The sequence below is a fragment of the Cottoperca gobio genome, chromosome 14 (assembly GCF_900634415.1).
Source record: "Cottoperca gobio chromosome 14, fCotGob3.1, whole genome shotgun sequence".
Classification (NCBI taxonomy): domain Eukaryota; kingdom Metazoa; phylum Chordata; class Actinopteri; order Perciformes; family Bovichtidae; genus Cottoperca; species Cottoperca gobio.
Genome location: NC_041368.1, coordinates 21,633,805 through 21,646,999, shown reverse-complemented (window position 1 = coordinate 21,646,999; position 13,195 = coordinate 21,633,805). Strand labels below are relative to the sequence as shown.

Sequence of the window (13,195 nt, the reverse complement as noted above, 5' to 3'; positions counted from 1 at the left end):
TTACGTGTTATTGCTACTTAAGTAAAACATGTGAGTACTTCTCCCACCGCTGAGAATGAGGTACAGTGAGTATCACAGTGAGCATCACAGTGAGCATCACAGTGAGTATCACAGTGAGCATCACAGTGAGTATCACAGTGAGCTCAGTGTTTCGGGGAGTCTAGGCAGCCGTGTGCTCGGCTCCTGACTTCCTGCTCTTCCTCTCCTCTCACCTTTTAATTGGTCAGAGCGGCGGCTGGTCTGCGAGGACGTCTCGGCGCTGTGTGACGCCTGTACTCCCTCCCTTACAGCTCAGACAGAAAGGCCTCTGTCTGCCTCAGTTTCCACTCTGAGCTGAACAGAGAGAAGGAACCTGCCTGTTCTGTTGCTTTCTATTGTGAGTTATGACTTTATAAACGTCTGCACCGGCCAAAAGGGTCTAATTTTAGCTACTGTACGCGAAAAGAAACGTTTCACACTATGTTCTGCTGCTGGGACTTTCCTGTGTGCAGGCCGTTACAGTCCGAATCTGGCACGTGCTCGATGCTTCACATTATACAATCAGGAAACTCTCATTATTTACATATATACTCTTATTTAGAGACAATATCTTACTTGATACAGCCGATACAAGACTCTTAAAGGATGCCATCCAGGATGCAGGTGACACATGTAAAGTTAACAAAGAGATAAATAATCTTTAATTCCAATAACTATTCAATACTATACTCAAGTAAAGTAAAACATGTATAAACAGGCTCTCTGTGAATCATTCCCTTTGCACTTTTAAGTTTCATAAAGTCTTGATCTGTTAATTTACCAGCCAATTCAAACAGTCTGTTATATAATAATATAATAATAATAATCTCTTAGTTGCATCTCTGTTCATCGCTGTGTTTAGTTTTCCTCCTTTATCACCTATTTTATTGAAGGTAAAGCACTTTGTAAACATTGTTTAAATAAAGGTAATAATGACTTCATCTGCTAATAACTTTATTTATTGATATGATTGTGGGGATTGTCAGTGAGATGGACACACTGGAGCCTCCGGCAGCAGCCGGTCTCTTTGTCTCTGCATCATTAACGTGTTCTGCTCGTCTCCCCGTCTCTGTGTAGACTGACCCGTAGCTGTGTGGTCGGGCGTTGGTGCCTCCCGGTCATCGGGGCTCTCGCCACACTGTCTCACCCCCACGGCGCTCTGCACAGCTCGAGAGACAGACAGGTGCCTGCAGCTCAGCAATATGGACAAAAAAACACATTCACAGCCAGTGGGTTATTATCATCAGTTACTTATCAGATAACACAGGGTATATGTTATATAAGAGAAGATTCCTTTATTAGTCCCAGCTGGGAATGAAGTCTTAACATCTGAGGCTGTATTCACAAAGTGTTTTATTTTATCACTTAAAGTCTTCCTGCATGTTAAAGCTCCTGTCACAGTTTCCTTCTCACGAAGCTGCTGAAACTTTTACTACTGAAAGGAGAGCTGAGATAAGAGAGGCGGAGCTGACCCCACAGTGATAACGTTCATGTCCACAGTGATTGATTGTAGTGCTGGAATGTAACTAAGTACTCAAGTACTTTATTGCAGACTTTCCATTTTAAGAAACTTAACTTTTGTACTTCTAATCCACCACATCTCAGAGACTAATATTGTGCTTTTTACTCCACTTTATTATATACTTACTTCTCACAGTTTCCATCCAACTCCAGATGTGTTGATGTGAATGTTTGTGATAAACTGAAGGATGAAGTTTTTCCTTTATGTGTTGAGAACATCTCCTCCTTCTTAATCTAAATAAAGTCTTTAAAAAGCGTCGTCACAAAGCTGAACACAGAATGTTCTTCTGAGAAACGTGATGATCTTATAGAATATGATGCATCGCTGCAGATTAAACTACACAACAGTAGATAAAGGAGGTCAAATGAGCAGGAACTGAAACATTACAGCAGTAAAACACAACATACACATTAATGCAGCAGTAATATTAATATAAAAACATCATATATATAATAAAACACTGACTGATTATGTAATATCCCCTATGTCACAAAAGAAGAAGCTGTCTGGTTGTTCTAAAGCTCGTCTGCTGCAGACAACTGAACACAGTGTTTCCTGTATTAAAGCCCTTTATTCCTTACTCGTCAGTGGCTGTGAGGATCAGATAAGAACCGACATTGTGTAACTTCTTAAACACACTTTACAATAATGTGCAGAACATATATAAAATATTATATATAAATCAGCATGAACATCCTGCAGCTTTCCAGAAACCTTCAGTAAAATATTTCCTCATTTTTATAATAAAATAAATAAAAATATAATACAATTATTTCAGAACGCATTACATCGAGCTAATTATTAACTTCTTCGGTGCAGAATGGGCCACGGAAGAAACCTTTACATTTTGGAGCGGATTAGGTAAACGTCCTTTGGGCGGAGGAGTCTCCGAGTGCAGTTAGAGGTGTGTGAATGTTTAACCCTGAGATTTACACGGACTCAATGTAGTCAAAGATGTTGGAACAAACCCGACCTCATGCTTGAACTCTGACCTCTGTGTCACTTTCCCTCCTGCTGCTCTGATCAGGACAGCTGGTCCTCGTCTTTTTCTTGAGAGGTTTGTTTTTGGAAGTGAAACAAAGCCAAACAAACAGAGGGAGGAGGAGCGCTGATCCGTCATCACTGGTACAAACACAGCGATCAGCGACATACCAGAGAGATCAGAGCGACCGACATCTGTCCGATGTTATCAGAATGTGTCTAATGTTGTTCAATTCCATTTCTCTCGGGTTTGTTTTGCTTCAGCTGTTTGAAAATGTGTTTATATGTTATTTTATGTTTAATGTGCTTTAGGACGGTCTTCATTCCCACATATGGTTTTCGCTCGTACAGTTGTTTCTGCTGCTAAAATATATTTATATACATCTTCTTAAAGAAATAGAAGTTTTCAGGAACACAGATATTCTTTTTTTAGGGATTTATTGAAAGATGCTCAATTTAAAGTGCAATTAGAAAATATAACACTCAAACATTTCAATTTGAGCATTTAAATATGTTTAAAAGAAAGGAAAAGGACATATTCACTATATAAATATATATTTATAATAACATATAGCATATTAATAATAAAACTATAATAAAATAAAAAATGTAATAAATAATAAAATAAATACATCAAAATACATAGAGAAATAATAATATATACAATTAATTAAAATAAGTAAATGCCGCTCTCATATCTGTGTAAACGAGGTGATTAGCTCATTTTAATAATTGTGGCAGGAGACACCCACAGTCTTAATAAACACGAACATGAACATGTCTTTATCTGGAGTCGTTCTCTCCTGGATCCTTGAACACACGAGACGCTGCTGCGACACGACTTACTGAGGGCGTGTAAACAAGTCTTTACGTCCAACAATGGGAACTGTTAAACTTGTTTGTTTGCCGGAGAGTTTCCCATCAGGACGATGTGTTGTTTAAAGCTCGATGAGCTGCAAGGAGCACCGCTTTACTGTGAGTACTCCTTGTGTTTGATGATTATGAACTGTAACATTTAATGTTGATGATAAGCGTGCTCTCATACTCATATAGCTTCATACTCTTCTGCTAATGTCAATGTTTCTTTGTACTTGTCCTTTAACAAATAAACAAACAAACACACAAACAGATAAATAAATATCTCACAAACACAACTTTGAGATGAATCCCTGAGTTTTATTTTGAAGTCCATTTAAGGGATCGTTATTAAGAAACCTTAAACCTTAAATTAAAAACTTAAGACGAGTTATGAAACGTCTCCCACAATTCTGATCCTAAAATCTCTCCTCGCCTGTTTCCAGTATTTCAACAGATTGTCATTAAACTTGGGAGGGACAATAATAAAAAGTGTTATTTAATGAATGTGGGCGACAGAGGGAGGCGGGCAGTGTAGGGAGATTTGTTGATGCCCACTTTTACCAAAGAAAAGTCCCTATAATGAAGTGCTGAAGCTCAGCACTGTGTGTGTGTGGGTGTGTGTGTGTGTGTGTGTGTGTGTGTGTGGGTGTGGGTGTGTGTGTGTTTAGGGTGGCTGAGAAGACAAACACACACACATTCACAGAGGACAGAGAGAGAATATAAACAGGAGGCTCTCCCGGACTGATAATTACATATTTCACTGATGAAGGCTGCAGAGCGTTGACAGCCTTCTTCCTCTTCTTCTTCTTCTTCTTCTTAGGAGAGAGGGAGGGGAGGAGGAGGAGAGGAGGAGGAGGAGAGGGGGAGGAGGAGGAAAGGAGGAGGAGAGGGGGGGAGGAGAGGAGGAGGAGGGGGGAGGAGATGAGGAGGTTGAGAGGCTGAGGAGGAGGAGGATAAGGGGGAGGAGGAGGAGGAAGGAGAAGGAAGGAGGAGAAGGATGAGGAGGAGGAGAGGGGAGGAGGAGGAGGAGAACGGAGGAGGCGAGTCGAGGGGAAGCGGAGGAGGGCGCTGCGGAGGATTGGAGGAGGCGGAGGCGGAGGAGGAGACGTCAATGCTCTCTTCGCTTTTTCTCTATCTTGTTCTCTCTTCTCGTATTCTTCTTTCTTCTTTTCTTCCTTCTCCTTTCTTCTTCTATTCTTCTTCTTCTTCTTCTTTTCTTCTTCTTCTTCTTCTTCTTCTTCTTCTTCTTCTTCTTCTTCTCTTCTTCTTCTTCTTCTTCTTCTTTTATTTTTTCCATGTGCTTCACACTCCCACAGAGACTCCCAGGGGGATTAAAGGGACATTTCACTCATAACTCTTAATAAGTGTCTCGTCTTTCAGTGCAACTAATAAAACCCCTTTGCGACAGTCTTCAGTTAATTAGACACTTGGATTGTTGTGCTTTGCTTTGACTCCCGGTCTTAATAAGCACTCTTGTCTGTACCGTTTAATTACTTGAAACTTTAATCACTATGTTTTCTAAACATATTTACTATGTTGTCAACATTGAATCGACACGAGGAATGTCACTTCATGATTGCATATTTAGCATTTTTAAGCACTCACTTCTTCTTAAATTCAGGACGTTAATAAAGGGAGGCCCACGATGGAGTTTAATTCATCATTAAACACATTTAAAGGACTCGAGGCCCTTTGCTACATCTTTACATCCAAACATACAACATTAAAAACTAATCTTCAGTAAAGGAAAATGGAAAGGCTACGAATAATAAAAGAGAGAACTGTTCTCTTCCACAATTTTAGGAAATGAATCAACCACAGCAAATTGTGTTTTCCTGAATCTGAATTTATAAAAAACATGAACTACAAATCACATAAATGTTATTGCTAACAGAAACTTTATTGTCCCCCCCCGGGGCAGGAAATGTTAAAACAATAAACAATAAATAAACACAAATCACCAGCGAAACAAAGCACCCAGCATGGGGTTGTTCTTCGTGCTTTGTGTTTATTATATTGATTTCACATGGCACAAAAGATCCATTAAATATCCGTGTGTGGAGTAAATACCCAGTGTCATCAATAACAGACACAGTTTGCCTGTATACAGATGTGTAACGATTATTATGGGATGTTCTGACAACCAGAACCAGTTTGTTTTTGTTGGCTACAGTCAGGTTACGGTTGTAGAAAACGAAAGAACATATTATTGTCAGTGTTTGACTCTCATGTCTCAGTTTATTTTGTATTAAATGCATGTTTTACTGCTTTTGTTTCGACAGATGTTAAGTCACAGTGAAGCTGTTAACTAGTCTAGAACAAATATGATATATTTAATGTGGATTTAGGGATGGCATTGTTTGTTTGTTTGTTGCTTGTTCCATTACGATGTCCGGACTAAAACATCTCAACAGCTATTGCATGGATTACAATGAGAAACGTCTTTCATGGTGCCCAGAGGATGAATCCTGAAGATTTTGGTGATCCTCTAACTTTTCATATATACAAACCACACAGAAAATAGATGAATATTTTAATAAAAGAGAATAAAACAATAGAATATGACATGGAATATCCAGTCAGCAGTGAAAGCACAGCTGAGCCTCAGAGCTGCTTGTGTGCTGCAGACTCCTCCGCACGCAGACACAAAGCATTTGTTGTATTTGGTTGGTTCATTTACAGCTACACCCTCAGCTCTTTCATGTGTTTTGTTTGTGCTGTAAAGCTCACACATAAAACTGTGTCATGAAATCACAGCGTTATAAAATCCTGCAGAAGTCAGTTGTCTTTGAACATGTTTTTAAATTCCCTCTCAGAAAAACCAACGAGAGATAAAACCCACAAACTCGACCGCACCCGTAACTCACAAAGCGTTCACACACTTTGTTTCAATATAAATAAATAAATACGGTAAAAAACTACACCTGCTAGTTTATAGATACAAGTATGTGTTGTACTGGGAGTTAATGGTGGTGGAAGAAGTACAACAGTGTAAAAATACTGCAAAATATACTCAAAGCACCAAAAGTATAAGTACTCATTATGCACAACGGCCCATTCCAGAATAATACATATTATATTATAATTATTGATACTTATTAATTATTGTGGGGATTATTTTATTTGTAGTTTGTGCATTTCACCCGGAGGATCATTAAATCTGAATCTGCAAAGTAAGTTAATTTAGAGCAGTAAAAAGTGTAATATTTTCCTCTGAAAGCCTACTTGAGTAAAAGTAATTAATTACTTTCCACCACTGGATTTAAGATTAAAAAATGCTTTGAAAATCGAAATATCAGAAAACTAATTACATTTCCTTGACATTCCTATTTGTTTGTGTGAAACAGAGAGTTATCTGGATCCTCTGGTGCCTCGCGTGTTGGAAGTGAAGGACTCGAGGTCGGACTGTGAGAACTCTTCACGCTCCACAGCTCCTGAATGCTGCGCTGCAAAAACCACAATCTGCCCGGAGATCATGTAGCTCAGATACTCACTGAGGCGTGAGTGTATGAACACCCTGAGGCTCAAAGGAGGGTATTTAAGAACATTACAGTATAATGTGAAGCAATTATCAAGATGAATGATTTTCTATTTCCAACATGTTGTCTTTAGATGAACTGGTTCGAATGTTTTATTTTGTTTATCACTGATTATTATTCTTTTCTAATCATCAGTCTGTTTCCTTCCCTGTTGATCACATTGAGCCTCATGCAAGAAACACATGTAGAAACAGTTCTGTTCTAGTGGCAGATTACATTACATCACATTACATTACAGTTCATTACATTACATTACAGTTCATTACATTACATTACATTACAGTTCATTACATTACATTACAGTTCATTACATTACATTACATTACAGTTCATTACATTACAGTTCATTACATTACATTACATTACAGTTCATTACATTACATTATAGTTCATTACATTACAGTTCATTACATTACAGTTCATTACATTACATTACATTACAGTTCATTACATTACATTATAGTTCATTACATTACAGTTCATTACATTACAGTTCATTACATTACATTACAGTTCATTACATTACATTACATTACAGTTCATTACATTACATTATAGTTCATTACATTACAGTTCATTGCATTACATTACAGTTCATTACATTACAGTTCATTATATTACATTACAGTTCATTACATTACAGTTCATTACATTACATTACAGTTCATTACATTACATTACATTACAGTTCATTACATTACATTATAGTTCATTACATTACAGTTCATTGCATTACATTACAGTTCATTACATTACAGTTCATTATATTACATTACAGTTCATTACATTACATCACATTACATTACAGTTCATCACATTACATTACAGTTCATTACATTACAGTTCATTACATTACATCACATTACATTACATTACAGTTCATTACATTACATCACATTACAGTACAGTACAGTTCATTACATTACAGTTCATTACATTACATTACATTACAGTACATTACATTACATTACAGTTCATTACATTACATTACAGTACATTACAGTTCATTACATTACATTACATTACAGTTCATTATATTACATTACATTACAGTTCATTACATTACATCACATTACAGTTCATTACATTACATTACATTACAGTACATTACATTAAATTACAGTTCATTACATTACATTACAGTACATTACAGTTCATTACATTACATTACAGTTCATTACATTACATTACATTACAGTTCATTACATTACATTACATTACATTACAGTACATTACATTACATTACAGTTCATTACATTACATTACAGTACATTACAGTTCATTACATTACATTACAGTTCATTACATTACATTACATTACAGTACATTACAGTTCATTACATTACATTACATTACATTACAGTTCATTATATTACATTACAGTACATTACATTACATTACAGTTCATTATATTACATTACAGTACATTACATTACATTACAGTTCATTACATTACATTACAGTACATTACAGTTCATTACATTACATTACAGTTCATTACATTACATTACATTACATTACAGTTCATTATATTACATTACAGTACATTACATTACAGTTCATTACATTACATTATAGTTCATTACATTACAGTTCATTACATTACAGTTCATTACATTACATTACAGTTCATTACATTACATTACATTACAGTTCATTACATTACATTATAGTTCATTACATTACAGTTCATTACATTACATTACAGTTCATTACATTACAGTTCATTATATTACATTACAGTTCATTACATTACATCACATTACATTACAGTTCATCACATTACATTACAGTTCATTACATTACAGTTCATTACATTACATCACATTACATTACATTACAGTTCATTACATTACATCACATTACAGTACAGTACAGTTCATTACATTACAGTTCATTACATTACATTACATTACAGTACATTACATTACATTACAGTTCATTACATTACATTACAGTACATTATAGTTCATTACATTACATTACATTACAGTTCATTATATTACATTACATTACAGTTCATTACATTACATCACATTACAGTTCATTACATTACATTACATTACAGTACATTACATTAAATTACAGTTCATTACATTACATTACAGTACATTACAGTTCATTACATTACATTACAGTTCATTACATTACATTACAGTACATTACATTACATTACATTACAGTTCATTACATTACATTACATTACATTACATTACAGTACATTACATTACATTACAGTTCATTACATTACATTACAGTACATTACAGTTCATTACATTACATTACAGTTCATTACATTACATTACAGTACATTACAGTTCATTACATTACATTACATTACATTACAGTTCATTATATTACATTACAGTACATTACATTACATTACAGTTCATTATATTACATTACAGTACATTACATTACATTACAGTTCATTACATTACATTACAGTACATTACAGTTCATTACATTACATTACAGTTCATTACATTACATTACAGTACATTACAGTTCATTACATTACATTACATTACATTACAGTTCATTATATTACATTACAGTACATTACATTACAGTTCATTACATTACATTACATTACATTACAGTTCATTACATTACATTACATTACAGTTCATTACATTACATTACAGTTCATTACAGTTCATTACATTACATTACATTACAGTTCATTATATTACATTACAGTACATTACATTACAGTTCATTACATTACATTACATTACAGTTCATTAAATTACATTACAGTACATTACAGTTCATTACATTACATTACAGTTCATTACATTACATTACATTACAGTTCATTATATTACATTACAGTACATTACATTACAGTTCATTACATTACATTACATTACATTACAGTTCATTACATTACATTACATTACAGTTCATTACAGTTCATTACAGTACATTACAGTTCATTACATTACATTACAGTTCATTACATTACATTACAGTTCATTACAGTACATTACAGTACATTACAGTTCATTACATTACATTACAGTTCATTACATTACATTACATTACATTACAGTTCATTACATTACATTACATTACAGTTCATTACAGTTCATTACATTACATTACAGTTCATTACAGTACATTACAGTACATTACAGTTCATTACATTACATTACAGTTCATTACATTACATTACATTACAGTTCATTACATTACATTACAGTTCATTACAGTACATTACAGTACATTACAGTTCATTACATTACATTACAGTTCATTGCAGTTCATTATATTACATTACATTACAGTTCATTACATTACATTACATTACAGTACATTACAGTTCATTACATTACATTACATTACATTACAGTACATTACAGTTCATTACATTACATTACATTACATTACAGTACATTACAGTTCATTACATTACATTACATTACATTACAGTACATTACAGTTCATTACATTACATTACAGTTCATTACAGTACATTACAGTTCATTACAGTTCATTACAGTACATTACAGTACATTACAGTTCATTACAGTACATTACAGTTCATTACAGTACATTACAGTTCATTACAGTTCATTACAGTTCATTACAGTACATTACAGTTCATTACATTACATTACATTACATTACATTACAGTTCATTACAGTTCATTACATTACATTACAGTTCATTACAGTTCATTATATTACATTACATTACAGTACATTACAGTTCATTACAGTTCATTACAGTTCATTACATTACATTACAGTTCATTACATTATATTACATTACAGTTCATTACATTACATTATATTACATTACAGTTCATTACATTACATTTAGCTGTCACTTTTGTCCAAAGCCACTTACAAAAAGTTCAAACAATCATGAGGATACAACTCCAAACAGCAAGAATCTTGCAAGTATATCAGCTTCAAATAATAATAATAATAATAATAATAATAATAATAACAATAATAATAATAATAAGCTTTATTTGTAGAGCACCTTTCATACAAGAATTGCAGCCCAAAGTGCTTCACAGCAAAACAAATAAAATGAGTACGAAATGATACAGAATAAGAGCATTTACAATAATCACAGTGTAGATGTGAGTGTGAAGTTACAAACAGTATTAAATAGAATAACAATAGTATAAGTGGAAAAGACTAATCGTTAAGAGATAAAATAACAGCTTTAATAAAAGCATTTAAATGATACGTGCGTGTGCAGATTTCATTCATAAAAATAAAAAGATAAAACTAAAACGGTGAATCATTAGAGACCGTCACACCAGCCTGGCCAGGGGCGTCAAGTGGGGGGTGATGGCCCCTTGGTCCCCCCTTGTAGATGTCTTGTAGCACATGTTGCCATGACGAACACACACAGTTTACGAGGCTGTTAATTATTAATATCACAGCGACAGAAGAAAACTTCTCTCAGTAAACATGATGAAGATCTGGTGAGGCATGAACCCTTAATTCTGTTAATTAAAAATATATATTTACTGTGGAGCGAGAATACAACCCTCTCGGTATTATGTGTGTGTACTTGAAGCATTTAAATCTTGAGAGGTCTAAATTGCCACCGGGACCCTCTGGGTCATTAGCTGCCCTCTGAGGAGAAAGTGTAGGGTTGAGAAAGAGGGAGTCTGACTGTAATAAACTCGCTACATGTCCGTTGACGCACGTTTGGACTTAATAACATCCAATCAGTCACATCCTCGGGGCTCCTCGCACCAACGATTACAGGCCTGCTCGGCTGCAGCAGACGGTAATCGTTCACATCAGCTGAACTCTTTAAAAGCCCAGACAACCTGTTGTTTTTAAATGACGCTTTTGTGTATTATAAAAGGGACGGGCTGTTTTTAAACTGGGTGCTTCCTGCAGCCTCTTTGCAGAAACAGACTCCATGTTTATAATTGAACCAGATTCTGCACCGTTTGTCAGATAACATTAATAACGTATAATATGTGTAATATTCCTTTAGTAAACATCTTGTTCACAGCCTACAATAACTCTGCACCAGTCGTGGAAACGAAAATGAATTTCCTCAAGTGCTTAAGTACAATGTTGAGGTACTTTTACTTTAAGTCTTCGTATTAACAGCAATTAAAGTATTAAAGTAAAAGTTATTTTTAGGCGGAATGGTCCTTTTCAGAGAGTATTATTATATATGTTATTATTGGAACATTATTTCACATGCAGGCAGCGTATTAAAGTTACAGCTGGTGGAGGTGGAGCACATGTAGTAAAAAGTACAATAATTGTGGAGTAAACATTGTGGAGTAGAAGTAAAATTAAAATAAAGTACCTAAAGATTGTACTAAAATGCAGCACTACAGTAAATACTTTGGACCATTAAAAAACGGCATGTATTGATGATCGTAGGCCAAACAAAACCAAACCAATATTCTCTTTTTTTGCACATTTCGGTAATTAAGGACGACAAGAAGAATCAAAACGTCCACCAAACATCTGTCGTTTCTTTTACCCAGAACAATTCTCCCTCTTGAAAAACGCCTGACACGTCGAGGTATCAAACCTCCAACTCTGCCGCTGCCTTGCTCCACCCTCAGTGGACGTTCTGCAGATGAAACAAACATCCAACTCGTTAAAATATAAAAAAGATTTCTCCTCCCAGCTTGTTTTCGGCTCATGCGGTTTCCTTGAAGGAAGTGGTCGTCATTGTTGTTGAAAGTGGGTGTGAGTGCAGCATTTTTTAAAAAGTGATTTATGAGACCTCTGGGTCCCTCTTTTGTCTTTACAGCTGCAGTTTCCTCACGACATCGCCCTTTAAAATGCCCACTTCCTTTGTGTCCGTGTCCTTGAACGTGGAGGACTTGAAGCTGCTGAACCAGGACAAAGTATGTTGGAGATGCTCTGACCACATCCTGCAACCTGCTGCTTCTCATACTGAACCGCTCCACTTATAATCTCTATTTACTATCTATTAAGGCATTTAGTGCGACACACTCCACATTCCTGGACTGTTAACAACCAGCAAGTCAACCACAAGAACTCACAATGCAGTCTGGAGAAAAGAGGTTGCCAACTATTTAAGGATGACAAGGAAAACAACGTGTGCGTGGAATCTGAGGGGATCATTAGTTACAGTTGCAAACAATCATGATCAAAACAACACATTTTTACACTTTGCAAAGTCATCCCGCGGGCCGGATTGGACCCTCTGGCGGGCCCCCGGGCCGCATGTTTGACACCCTTGCTATAGACGTAAGCAGAATAAGTTATATATCTTCAGAACAGCATCATCAGCATATAGATTTGT

The 13,195-nt window shown here is 35.2% G+C and overlaps 1 long non-coding RNA gene across 1 annotated transcript; it reads left to right on the top strand.

The window, feature by feature from the left end:
* The first annotated feature begins 3,402 nt into the window (after positions 1-3,402).
* Positions 3,403-12,801, top strand: LOC115019393 (uncharacterized). The gene is made up of 3 exons (XR_003833478.1): positions 3,403-3,496; positions 6,727-6,913; positions 12,677-12,801. It is a non-coding gene; the product is annotated as an uncharacterized LOC115019393 (long non-coding RNA).
* Positions 12,802-13,195: the final 394 nt, after the last annotated feature.